Raw genomic sequence first — 14,031 nt, 5'->3', positions numbered from 1 at the left:
CTTAAATGGAGAAGAAACCTTAAGCACTTGAAACTACACGAAGTTCCTCTATGCCCACCAACTCAGGATACCTAGGAGCTTAACAAAAGTCCCAACAACTAAGAACTTCTTTAGAATCTCTCCCAAGAGGTAGACTCAAAAGCCACGACATTCCCTCACCATGTGAACTCTATTTCTGAGTATCTGAAGAATGTGAGGGATTATTAAACACACTGAATCTCATATCCCTATACCCTATACCTTGAAAATTCTAAGCATGCATAGGTATGACTAGATTCACAAATCTACACTCATTCCGAGAGATATTGCAGGTCTTTCCTCCTTTCTACTTTCAAAAGTCCAGATTCCACTTCAAAGTAGCCAAGGTCTATGGAAGGATTGGATGGAAGGAAGGCTTGGAGCAAGAATGGAAGAACAAGGGGAACTAGGAAAATCCAACAAGATTAATGAGGAAGGATCCATAGAACTAGATAGAATTACTAGCGTTCCTATAATCCGGGTGAACAAGTTAGGGTATTATTTTGAAGGTGAACAAGTTAGGGTATTATTTTGAAGAACGTAGCATTGCCCTATTTTGAAGATGAAGCCAACGCGAAGCCCATAGGCCTTTTGCAGGATTTGAGGATTAAGATTCTTGGGACCGATTCTGACACACCTTTGTGGCAATGAACTTTGGCCAATAGGCTATTTCCTACGATTTCATCTTAGGATGACCCTTTATGAGAGAAACCAGGGTGATCCAAGACTGGGACATGGATCACATTTACATTCAAAAAAAATACCAAACACTAAAGGTTAGCCTACGCACTTGGAAGATCCATCCAATGAGTGGGGACCCTTGGCAGAAGTTTCAATGAGACTACTCTAAGATCTACTACAGTACAGTTATGCCAAAAGTACCATAAAATGTTGTACGATGAATGGGATAGCATGGAATTTTCAACTCTCCTGAAGTGGTTAAACATACCATCCCCATGGTAGAGGGAGCAAGGCCAGTGAACCAGAGAGCAGATCCTATGAACTCCAAGTATTCTAAGATGGTTCGAAAAAAATCAATCGGCTTATAAATGTTGGATTCATCTACAAGATAGAGCACGCCGAATGGGTCTCACCCATTATGATAGTACCTAAAAAGAACAAAAACATGAGTGGACCTCAAAAAGATCAATGCTCACAATGATATAAGATCACTATACATTTCCCTTCACAAAACATGTGCTTGAGCGGGTTGCAGAAAAGGAAGCCTATAGCTTTCTTGATGGGTTTTTCGGCTACAAATAAGTGCTGATCAACCTAAAAGATTAACACAAAATGGCTTTTGCCATTGACTGGGGCACGTATGCATACCGAGTCATGCCATTTAGATGTCAGCTCTATAGGATCTCTCTTAACTGTCTAAAATGCCAATTTTGGTTTTAGCATGAAGTAATCCTAGGACACATTTTCTCGGAACACGGTATCTCCAGAGACGACAGCAAGGTGCGACTCATTCTTAAGCTACCACCCCCTACCAACTTCAAGGGAGTCCAACAATTTATGGGGCATGTAGCTTATTACGAGTGTTTTATCGGTATGTATGCTAACATAGCTCATCTCCTTTACAGACTCCTTGTGATTTTTGAATGGACAGAGGAGTGCCAACAGTGTATGATACCTTCAAAAAAGCATTGGGGGGCAAGCGCTCCCATTTTGAGATTCCCTAATTGGGAAATCATATTCCATGTTCACATAGACACCTTTGCTTTCGCAACAATTGGTTTTATGTTGGCTTAAACTATAGAATACAAGAAGGACTTCCCTGTTAGTTTTGCAAAGTAGAACAAAATTATGCCATGACAGAAAGATAAGGATTGGCCATGGTCTATACAGTAAAAAAAGTTTCATTATTACCCTTTGGCACCAAATTTGTTTTCTTCGTAGACCATCAAGCTATTCTTTATTTGGTAAATAAACCTTGCACCACGGGTAGGATCACCAGATGGCTCATAATTCTACTAGAGTTTGATTTTATTGTCACGGTACATAAAGGCTCCCAACATGTATTGGTCAACCAAATGTCACGCATTCCTAACGGCAAGAGCCGTATGTGGGTGTTGATGATGACTTGCCAGATGCCCCCGTGTTTGAATTATGCTTGATTCCTGAATGGGGAGAGGAAGTTGCACATTTCCTAGCTAATGGCCTACCCACCGGCCGAAGCACCAATCAACAAGGATCATGCAAGATGCCTCATTAAGTAAGTCGACCCCTATCAAATTGATTGTAGGACAACTTTATAAACAAGGACAAGATGGGATAATGAGACGTGGTGTTTGTGAGGATGAATACATCTCTATTTTGGAACAAGCCCACTCTGGGGTCACACGTGGACATTTTGTAAATATCCTTCTAGTAGGATTATGGTGGCCAACCTTCTTTGGAGATGAAACCAAATACATCAAATGATGCAACAATGAATTCCAACAAATGGTTATTCCACATGATAAGGATGACATGATTCCACTGTACCCTATCATGTCCTTACAACACACCCAAGCCCAATATATCATAGCAAAAAAATAGGCTACTACAAAAAATGGGTTGAAGCTTGAGCCACAAGAAAAGCCAATGCAAGGTCCACGGTTAAACTCCTTTACCAATGTGTGATCACTCGCTTGGGGTGTTCCCTTGAACTTGTAAGTGACAATGGCACCCATTTCATAAATGAGGTAATACAATTCTTACTATAAGAATTTCTGGTGACACTTCATAAATCCTCACCCTATTACTCCCAAGCCAATGGCCAAGCAGAAAGCACTAATAAGACTCTATGTGCCATCTTGACCCAAGACTGTAGAGGCGAGTCCACGACTAAAAGCAGAAGTTTCCCACCGCACTCTAGGCTTATCACACCACATATAAAGTGGCCATTAACATGACACCCTTCAGCCTAATGTATGGAACTAAAGTAGTTATGCCTATGGAATTCTTCGTGCCAAGCTTATGGGTAGCCGTACAAGAAAGACTCATCGGCAATGTTCTAAGTGATTGACTCTTTGAGCTTGAGAAACACAACAAAACGCATCTAAGGACTGTGTATGGAATTATCAAAAAACTAAGGCAAAAGCAATGGTTTGATGACTAGTTCAAGGATAAAGAGATGCATGAGGGGGATATGGTCGTTCTCTATAGCACAAGGATAAAGAGATGCATGAGGGGGATATGGTCATTCTCTATAGCACAAAAAATCACAAAGAAAAAACTCAATATAAAGGGCAAGGACCCTTCCTAGAATGAAACGTCCCTAGAAGGTGCAATTCACATTAAAACACTTGACGGTGTCGCAATGGTAGGTTATTTAATGGTAGCAAATTGTGATGCTACTATGGACCGCTCACGAAAAACACCTTGAAGGAAATTCACCTCAAAAAGAAGAAGAAACCAAAACAAAATGAGAGGGAAAAAATAGCACAACCAGAAGCCAAGGAATGGCAAGCCAAACTTAGAGGCCAATAAATCACAACCAGAAGCCAAGGAATGGCAAGCCAAACTTAGAGGCCAATAAATCACAATAAACTTAGCAAACCTTGAGGAGGAGGACTGAGAAGTGAAACTTGCCCGTTTGTGGTTAGGAATGACCAACCGGCATGAAGCATAATGACAAGGCAAGAGAGGCTTACATGCTCATATATTTGATCCATTAGATAGAGTGCCTTTTTATAGGTTTGCTTACATCTCTATTAGTCATTAATTATAGCCCATAAGCTTGATTAATCTCACCATAACCTTTTCTAGATTGAGCACCATATCCCTTAAAGTAAGCACCCCCACTTGACTTCTATTTCCACTTCTTCTAGGTGCTTACTTTTGGTCTCCACGTGGGGGCTGACCATTCCACATATTCTTCCTCAATGGTTTGGGCCAGCCACGACACATCTCTTGGGCTTCCCTCTAGACTAGGGGGGTGGACATTGTAGGTGGTTTGGGAGTCCCCCTGGGCCATGTGGAGTTACTCCTGGAGGTGGGTGATTTTGTGCAGGGCTTCAGGGAGGGTTTGCTCGCAGTCCTCCAGGAGGGAGGCTTGTAGTTGTGTGTTGGTGAGGATGGCAGACCGAAGATCTTGTTGGCTTTGGATTAAATTTTCCCATGCCAGGAGGCATGGTTAATTGGGTTGTTGTGACTTGGTCATGTTGGTGCTACATATAGTCCATCCATCGACACAATGAGCTCCTCGAGAAGGTTAGAGAATCCTTTTGCAAAATTGGAGAGGGTACTATGAAAAGATGCAAGGAGGAAGAGAGCTGGTAAAGATCTATCATGTCATCATCATACCCAACACGCTAGTGATAAAAGTGACAGAAATAGTCACCCATGCATATCATAAGTGTCAGCTCGTGTTGAGCTTGACATCTCAACACTCCCCCTCAAGCTCAATTCCATGTCTAGGAATCCAAGAAAAATCTGGAATCTGTGAAGCTTCTCTGCTCCTAGGGATTTTGTGAAAATTTCAGCTAATTGCTCCTCTGTGGTAACACATACATGAGATTAATGTCTCCTACTAAGACCCTCTCTGTGATGAAGTGATAGTGGACCTCTATGTGTTTGGTCTACGCATGAAAATTTGGGTTCCTCACCAATTGTATACTGCTAAGGTTGTCATAATAGATGACAACCTATCTCTCAACCTACAACCCCAAATCACCAAGTAGCTTGAGCTGTGAAAATTGAAGAGAAAAAACTACAACAATAGTTTGACTAGTGGGCAAGAAGAAAAGTGAGAAAAGTGAATGGTGGTGGACTGTTATATAGATTTGCAGGGGAGGTATGGAGGTGGCTTTATAGAGGACCATGCGTGGCTTCACGTGACAATGACCATGGATTAACATATGAAAGGTTGTGGGTTGGCAAAAGGGAACTACCGTTGCTACATAGAGAGAACGGGTATGACTTGATAGATGAACAACCATGGCTTGGAGGAGTGTACAATCGTGGGTTTCTAGGATTGAATGGTTGTGGCTTGGGATGAGTGGACGACTGTTCGCTTTCCCTTAAAGAGATATGGGACTATCTAGTCAGTAGCCCATTGTGGGTGTTCTACTGACTCCTTCCCCAATTGGCGATGGTGGTGAGAAATTAGGTCCAATTAGGTTTGGGCAAGGTTGGTAGCTCTACTTGAAGCCACGTTGCCTCATGGGACAAAGTTGTTTGACAATGAGGGGTTTGGGAGGTAAGAGGTTAAGTAGGGTATAAATGGAGAGTCGTATGATAAGGGAAGGTGGGGTGGCCAAGGTTTAGGGGGGATATCACTAGTGGAGACAGTGGGTAGGGGGGGTGTAGCCTTGGCTTCCTCCTGGATATTTCTTTCACCCTTATCCGACAAAGTGATGGTGGCTAGGGTGTGGAGTAATTTGGTCTCCTGAGAGCATTCTATGTATCATAGGACATTAAGTTATGCTTAGCACCCTATCAACTAGTGCTAAAATTTTGCCCTCATCACTTACGCCTTGGCTTGGGCAGGGATGGTGTTAACCCATTTGGCTTCAAGTCCACATCATGGTCTACTTGGCCTATTGTATTGATGAATTACAACCTCCCTCCATGGGTGGCAATCAAGAAAGGTCATATCATGCTTGCTCTACCATGAAAATATAAGGTTGCAAACATGGATGTGTACCTCGAGCCTTTGATTGAGGAGCTTGAGACACTATGGCGAGGTATCAAAGTAAATTACATTTCAAGGCCAATAAATAGGCCTGAGGCGGAGGTGAAAGGAGTTTTGATTTGGACGATGCATGACTATCCCAGGTTCTCGGAGTGCTCAGGACCTACTTGAACCTTATATGCATAAGTTTTAGCCTTTAAACTTTAAGTTTATATCTCTATCTCAATCATCTCAATTAAAATAGGTTTGGCAACCTCCAGACATCATGCATGTTCAGTTTGCGGACCATCACTTGTTTCGAAAAGACCCTCTACACTTAAGAAGGTGGTGTATGACAAACATCATCGATTTCTCCCTCCTTCACATCCCAAGTATGTGCCACATGATGTCTCACCACTCGTGAGATGAGAGGTAGAGATTGGTTTAAGGCATGGAGAAACACTCCCAACCCACCATCAAATGGGATGTCTGGACACTCAATATTCTTTCGACTTCCATATTGGTGTGACATGAAGATCAATCACCTCTTAGATCCCATGCATATGTTCAAGAATGTGGCAACAAATATTTGGGACCATTTAATTGGTAAAAGAGATACAAAGGGTGCAAAGGATGCCTTACAAAACATTGGACACCTTCAAAGTGCATGGCCAATTGAAAGTGAGAGTGGTAAAATACTACTACCAAAGGCACCATGGGTATTAACCAAGAGGGAGCACAATAAGGTGAAAAGTGTGATCGCCTCTTTTTGTACACCAACGAGAGTAATGCATTCATTGAAGGGTGCCTTCACAAAGACCAAAAAGAAAGGAGAGAAACAATTATATGGCCTCAAGACACATGATTGTCCATAAGATATTACAGGTATATAAATATTCACTTTTTCATTTTCTCTTTGTGGTACATAATTTGTAAGCTCATATACTAACTTACATTTTTTTCTATGCATAGTTTATTCTTCCAATTGCTATAGTTGGTTGTGGAGACAAGAAGGTGAGAGAGGCTATTTACAAAATGGGAAGCTTGGCCAGGTATGAATCTTCTCCTCAATTCACTAAGGTATATTGCTTATTTGGAAGTCTCATGCGCTCGCAAGTTATGTATTGGTAAATAGTACACATAATTTCTATGTATGTAGGTACATATCCTTAAAGGGAGATAGATCCTACATCCATTGAGATAGCTCATCTCAATGCTATTAAGGCAGTGTGTATGATCGAGAACAACTTCCTAGAACAATTCTCACTAGCCAATTGCATCTTGTGGTGCATTTGGTTGATGAAGTGGCGTTGTGTGGCATTGTTCATGTTCGATGGATGTTTTTTCTTAAAATTTCATGAAAACCTTGAAGGACTTTGTGAGACAAAGAACAAGGACAAGAGCAAGCATAGCAAAGGGATGGTTGATGCAAGAGTCTCTTGTTTATATCTCAAAACATCTATCTCGCATAGATCCTTCCATGCCACGATTATGGAGCAATGAGGAGGATGACCGACTAATCACTAATGTGCCTCAGGGAAAAGGAAGGCAACAAAGACTGGATGAAGCATTACGCCACAAGGTGAATACATTCTGCATTCTAAATAGTCCCATCATGGAGAAGTGGATTGGGAGATACAAGGATGCAATCAATAGACGAAAGGATGAGAGAAGAGCTTTCAGAAGAGCAAATAGATGCTTGCCATTCCCGCCTAGCTTGGAACCTCTACCAAATGTGATCAATATAGAATGATTTCATATGGCAATATCGATGGCATCACAAAATGGAGAGATGATCACAAGAGAAGAGCATGAGTATCCAAGAGGATGTGACCCTTAATTCTTCATCTCTATCTCACGTATATACCTTGTTTAATGCACTATATATACTAAATGTCATGCTTTTGTTTAATGTTAGTACAAACTATATAATGCAATATGGTCAGAGGGAAGACACTTTCGCATGGAGCGTGTGGATTCTAAAAGAAACACATTTGATTGTGGTGTGATGGTAACTTTTGAGCAAGAAAGTCGAGCCAGTAGACATGATACCAATGTCATAGAGGAATGTAAGATTCCTCCCCAGCCCTTCAAGATGTCGAGTATCTTCCCCTGTGATCAAATCCCTCTTTAAAAATATAAAAGATCTTGTTTCTACCTGTTTTTTACCTAAAGAGAGAAAATGTTCTAGAGAGAGATTATTCAGATTTTAGATATTTTTGGATGGAAAAATATCTCTTCTTATTAAAATAATTTCCCCCGAAACAGAAGTTCAAAAATATTTTGAGAAGGTGCATTAGAAATTAATTATAATCTATTCAAAAGGCCTTATCCTAGGGGTCCAGATTTTCGAAAAATTTTAAATTAAGGTTCTGAGGGGCCAATCAGATTCATCCAAATGTAGGGAGGAGATAAATAGAAGAAATAAAGAAAATCCTCCCCAAAAATGAGTAAATACTCACATAAGATGAAGAGTGGACTGACCAAAGGAAATACTAAAAAAATAAATTTTTGACACCTCAGAGTGGGGATTCCCCCTCATGAAGGAGGCACCTAATTCACATGTGTAGTGGAGTTTTAAATTCTCTCTTAATTCAAGTCTAGTTTCAAAAAGTAAGCTAAACTGACTCAAAAAAGGTAAAAAATTGACCAAACTGATTTGGAAAATTCTAGAATCAGTTTGCTTGGTTAGAAGTTCACTTTTTCCTATAAATAGAAGCATCCCCCTTTGTAGAAACTTAATAGTGTTTTATGCACTGTTACTCTACTCCTCCCCAGAAAGCCAAAAACTGCGAATTTCTTAATAATTCATTAGTTTTTGACCATTACCTCTTCTAAAGAATTGGTGGCCACTCTTGTTGCAAACAAGAGTAGATCCCTCAAACCATCAAGCCAAAGGAAAGCTCTCAGAAATTCATGTAAGCTAGAAATCCTACTTTTTCTTTATTCTTTTTTAATGGTTTTCTAATTTTTGTTTTCTTTGAAATGTAAAATGATGCTATGCCTTGTTGGAAAGGCTTTCCCCCTCTCTCATTCTTAAATTCAGCCTTTCTTTATCCTAGATAAGTAATCTAATTGTTGGAATTAAACTTTTCATATTATTTCTCTTTTAAAAGTGGAATTTGATTAGTTTAGAATGCTAAACCATTTGGGGATAATTTTTAAGTGACTTAAGGATAGGAAAAATTGAAAAATGGTCAGCCATACAAAGGAGGTTATGGCAAAATTTTCTTAAATTTTGTGAAATAAGTTTTATCTTTTATTATTCAAAAAGAGTAATCCCCACCGTTTGTGTATTCTAAAAGTGTTATTTTCATTCTAGGTATAGAAAAATGCATAGTAGAAATATTTTTATTATAACAGTGTTATTTCCATTAAAATTAAATTCTATGTGTAGAAAGATGCATATTGGTTATTTTTTTATTATAAAAGAGTGATTTTCATTAGATTTAAATTCTATGCATAGAAAGATGCATATTGGATATTTTTTATTATAAAAGTGTTACTTTCATCAATATTGATTTTTATGCGTAAATAAATGCATAAAAGAATTTTTTTAAATTATAAAAGTGTTACTTTCACCAATATTGATTTTTATGCATAAATAGATGCATAAAATAAATTTTTTATTATAAAAGTGTTACTTTCATCAATATTGATTTTTATGCATAAATAGATGCATAAAAGAATTTTTTTATTATAAAAGTGTCACTTTCATCAATATTGATTTTTATGCATAAATAGATGCATAAAAGAATTTTTATTATTATAAAAGTGTTACTTTCATCAATATTGATTTTTATGCATAAAAGAATTTTTTTAATTATAAAAGTGTTACTTTCATCAATATTGATTTTTATGCATAAATAGATGCATAAAAGAATTTTTTTATTAATAAAAGTATTACTTTCACCAAAATTGATTTTTATGCATAAATAGATGCATAAAAGGTTTTTTTTAAATTATAAAAGTGTTACTTTCATCAATATTGATTTTTATGCATAAATAGATGCATAAAAGATTTTTTTATTATTATAAAAGTGTTACTTTCACCAATATTGATTTTATGCATAAAAGATTTTTATTATTATTATAAAAGTGTTACTTTCATCAATATTGATTTTTATGCATAAATAGATGCATAAAAGAATTTTAATTATTATTAAAGTGTTACTTTCACCAAAATTAATTTTTATGCATAAATAGATGCATAAAAGAATTTTTTAATTATAAAAGTGTTACTTTCATCAAAACGGATTTTTATGCATAAATAGATGCATAAAAGATTTTTTTTTAAATTATAAAAGTGTTAGTTTCATCAAAATTGATTTTTATGCATAAATAGATGCATAAAAGGATTTTCTTTTATATAAAAGTGTTATTTCCATAGAAGTTGGATTTTATGCATAAATAGATGCATACAGATTTTTTTTTATATCAAAATGAGAGTTCTCTTTAATCATTGTTTAAATCCCATGAATATTGGTAAATGAATAAGTAAATACTCTGTGAAGGAAAATTCTACTGTTTCATATTCTCTAGGATGGTGATGAGAAAATTCAGAAGATCTTTTGAAGTTGGAATTTTAGATAAATGATTAATTTATTCCTCATAGGAATACGTGTTTAGTTTTGAATTCAGTTAAGCAAAATACTCAATGAATGAAATTCAGTAAAGTAGTAATTGAAATATTACCCTTCGAGAAAGATAGTTCACGGAGAACCTTTCCAGACTCGAACCCTGAATCAGACTATAACCACGACTTAATCTCCTTCATCAGTTTCAAGAAAAGACGATGTGACCAATTCAGGAAAATTCAATCAAATCACCCACTGAATCTGAAATTAAATTGAGACCTTTGATTTTGATCTGAGGATCAAGATTACAGAATTCGAGGAATTTTGCTTGGGAGCAGACCTGTGATCTAGAAGTCTTGGGATACGGAATTAAGATATACTCATTGTATTCAAAAGAAAATCAAAACTGAAAATTTGCATAGAAACCCTGTTTTCTTAAAGGATAGTCTTACACCAGAATGCTGGAGGGAGCATTTGGTATATGTGTTTTTCTAAGGGAAGTTCAAATGCAACAGCTGGCAGTTCACATTCTTTCACATACATCCACATCCATTCTTTCACATACACATCCACATCCATTCTTTCACATAAATCCACATCCATTCTTTCACATACACATACACATCCATTCTTTCACATACACATACACATCCACATCCATTCTTCACATACACATCCACATCCATTCTTTCACATACATCCACATCCATTCTTTCACATACACATCCACATCCATTCTTCCGTTTGCTCACCATATGAGCAAAAGACCATAGCGCATGAACCCTCTCTTAAGGCTAAAACCTCTTCTTAAAGTCCACGCAAATGGGGGGGAGGGAATTGTGAGATGTCCTTAAGACAAAAACGTTTTGCTAAAGGGGAGAAGGCTGCTGTAAGTCTCTTCACACGGGGAGAGAAGAGTTAAGGACACTGCCTCCTTAGCAAGAGGGGGGGAGAGAGGAAAATAGCCTTGTCTGAAAAGTGGCAAATGAGGGAGTGTGGAGAGGGGTGGCTGCAAGGGGCGACAACAAGTACACTGCATGGGAACAGACGGCGGCATAGCAGAGCATACGCTGCGCGGAAATGCGTGTCGCCTATGGAGCACCCCGGGGATTTATATAGCTGTGGGGTATGGGTATGGGCGCTGCACAAAGCAAGGACGAAAGAACAGTGTACCAGCAAAGGCTGTGGATCAGTGGCCTGCATGGCTCTGGGGGAAAGGTACGATGTTGGTTAACAGGGAAAGGAGTGGTACGCATGTACCTTGTCTAGTCAGGGGCAGCATGGGTGTCCACGTAGCGGTACGTGTGGATCACACAGTGGGTGGTTGTCCTTTGGTTCTTTTGCGGCCATCGTACGGGCACCCTGGTAAGTGTGTACGGTCCAAATTTTGGGACGGAATCCCTAAATTTGGGACGTCAGCCTCGATTTGCGTGCTAGACCGCCCCGGGGGGTATTTTTTTTTTTGTCCGAGAGGTTCTCTTGGTCGTTGGGGTGCAGACCGTTTGTCAATCAGACGCCCGGTCGTGCATTTATTAAGGTTTAAAGATCGTCACTTTTTAACTAAAAATGATTGAAATTTGCGTATAAGCTTGATCCGGTGTCCGTTTTGGATGCTGTAAAATCCTATATTAGGGTAAAATCACGCGCAGATTTCAAATTTCGGCTCAAAATTTGAAGATTCTAAGTAGAAATGACTCATTTAATAAAATCATTGATTTTTATACCATAAAAACTCATAAATTTATCTATTACATGGACATTTCTTTATCAGTGAAGATGGGTATGTTACACTTACTTGCATAGAAACTCTGTTTTTTGTAAAGGATTGTCTTACGCCAGAATGCTTGGAGGAAGCATTTGGTTTATTGTTTAATCTAAGGAGAGTTTACGTTGCAACAGGCAGCGGGGAGTCATCGAAGGACGTCTCTCGCGGGGCAAAGCCTGCCAAGGTCTTCACCAGCCTCGGTTGTAAGATCCCTGTCCCCACTGCGCAATGAATTCAGGGGTGCTAGCAGCGGAAGTAGCACTTATTGCGTGAGGCCGGGTCCCACACTCGGAGCCTCGCCCATGGATATCCAGACAAGAGACTAATCCATCAGTTCATTCAAAACTGAACCCGAAAAAACTTTCCTTGCCCGAAAAACACGGGCGATTCCTCCAGGATAACTTTTCTCTAATGTAGTCAAACGCCTTATCTAACAGAACTGATCTGACCGAACCCGTAAGTCCCCTAATCAGATCAGGAAAAAGGTTGCACTTGGATCATAGAGACCAACGCTTTTTTCTTCATTGAGAGGCACAGCCGTTGAGTCTTTTCCATAGAACAATTTTTGTCCGGGATTTACTTCATCTATCGTACCATAACAGAATTGAGTCTCAAATTAGGGATCCATCCCATCCATTCCCATGGGTTAGCTAACCGCCCAACCACTGTAGTGATGGGATCCAATTAAGAATTTGGTTAAGTTTTGTCCCGGGTACCAGGGAAAAGAGTTCCCAGGCCCCCTAGCCAGATATTCATGCAAACTTAAAACTAGTCACTCCACTTACACACCCAATATGAAATTGCCTTTGTCTCAGCATCATCTATCTTTAAAAACAATCATTCAATCAAACCATTGTCTCACTGATCATAATCCTCAAAATCTCCGATTGAATCCTTAATTCCAATCATTCCTTCATCGATGTATCTATGGCATCATTGGCAACCAGAACGCTCACCACTCGACCACTCAGGGGCCTTTTCGATAGTACCTAGCTCATAGTAACCGGCAATATATTCACATATCAAAATGGAAACTCCGTTGAGAATCAGCAAGATCAACCAACGGATCCATATAAAAGGGCCATGGACTCATCCGTTGAGGACCAGCAAGGTCAATCAACCAAATCCATGCCCGAATTCAGAAAACAACTCTTACTCTTTGTTCCAATATCTTCCACGACTCACGTGTAGGTATCGTCGGTGACCCAGAGTCCGAGCACCGTATGGTCAGCACCCTCTAGGATCCTTCGTAGTAGGTGACCTAGCGCTTCACTCATAGGCCACTTCCTTGGTCCCTCATCCACCGTACCGGCGGAAGCTCACCTTTTTAATCGAACCGAGGCTGGTCAAGTCCTCGGCTGACCTTGCTATGCGAGACGTCCTCCGTTGACTCTCCGTCAGTTGTTGCAACTTTATCAGCTAGGTCTCCATGACCTTAATCACAAGATGGTCAAAACGCTTTCTCAGCATTCTTGACATAAAACAGTCATTCAAAAATAGGCCATAAATATAGTTTCTATAACGAACTCTCGTCTTTCCACAATAATCAACATTACTTAATCCACATTCATTTCATATAAATTCCCATTCTCATTCAATCGCATCATTTTCCATCTCATCACTTCTTTCCTCAATCGCATTTACCCATATCCATATCTCATCACATCATATTCATTCACATCTCATGCATTCATACTTACCCGATTCGCATCACATCACATCACATTCATCACACCTCGATTCACATGACATCACATCCATTCTCATCCCATATCATTCAATCACATCCTGATTCACATGACATCTCATCCATTCACATCCCATATCATTCATTCACATCCCGATTCACATGACATCACATCCATTCACATCTCATATCATTCATTCACATCTCGATTCACATGACATCACATCCATTCACATCTCATATCATTCATTCACATCCCGATTCACATGACATCACATCCATTCGCATCTCATATCATTCATTCACATCCCGATTCACATGACATCACATCCATTCACATCTATCCATTCTACATCACATCACCTCCATCCATTCTACATCA

Source organism: Cibotium barometz, chromosome 29 (assembly GCF_041138505.1).
Source record: "Cibotium barometz isolate CiBa-2024 chromosome 29, ASM4113850v1, whole genome shotgun sequence".
Lineage (NCBI taxonomy): Eukaryota > Viridiplantae > Streptophyta > Polypodiopsida > Cyatheales > Cibotiaceae > Cibotium > Cibotium barometz.
Note: the sequence above shows the minus strand (reverse complement) of the source record.